We start from the raw sequence: 379 nt of genomic DNA, 5'->3' as shown, positions 1-379 counted from the left end.
GGGTATGTGGATGATAAATATTACTGTTTTCGTTTGAATTAATTATCGCGTAGCTTTTTGAAAGGTCCAATCAAGGCACCTAGAAGTATATCCTTAGGTGAGGCCGTTTCGTCACTAAGTTAGTAAGGGGAGCGGTATATGAAAACAGTACGGAAGAAAGCAGAAAGGGAATTATTTGCTTGAAACGTGAAAGAGTTAAACTGACCCCGAGCGAGCTTGGGCATAAGCGTATTGGGTTTTGTTTACAAACAAAACACAGTAGACTTCCAAGATGGCTGAAGAGCGGTTTTAGCCAAGGCGCCTAGAAGTATATCCTAGGGTGAGGCCGTTTCGTCACTAATATGGTTAGGAGTGCGGTACATGAAAACAGTACGGAAGA

This window comes from Toxorhynchites rutilus, chromosome 2 (genome assembly GCF_029784135.1).
Source record: "Toxorhynchites rutilus septentrionalis strain SRP chromosome 2, ASM2978413v1, whole genome shotgun sequence".
NCBI classification, from domain to species: Eukaryota; Metazoa; Arthropoda; class Insecta; order Diptera; family Culicidae; genus Toxorhynchites; species Toxorhynchites rutilus.
Note: the sequence above shows the minus strand (reverse complement) of the source record.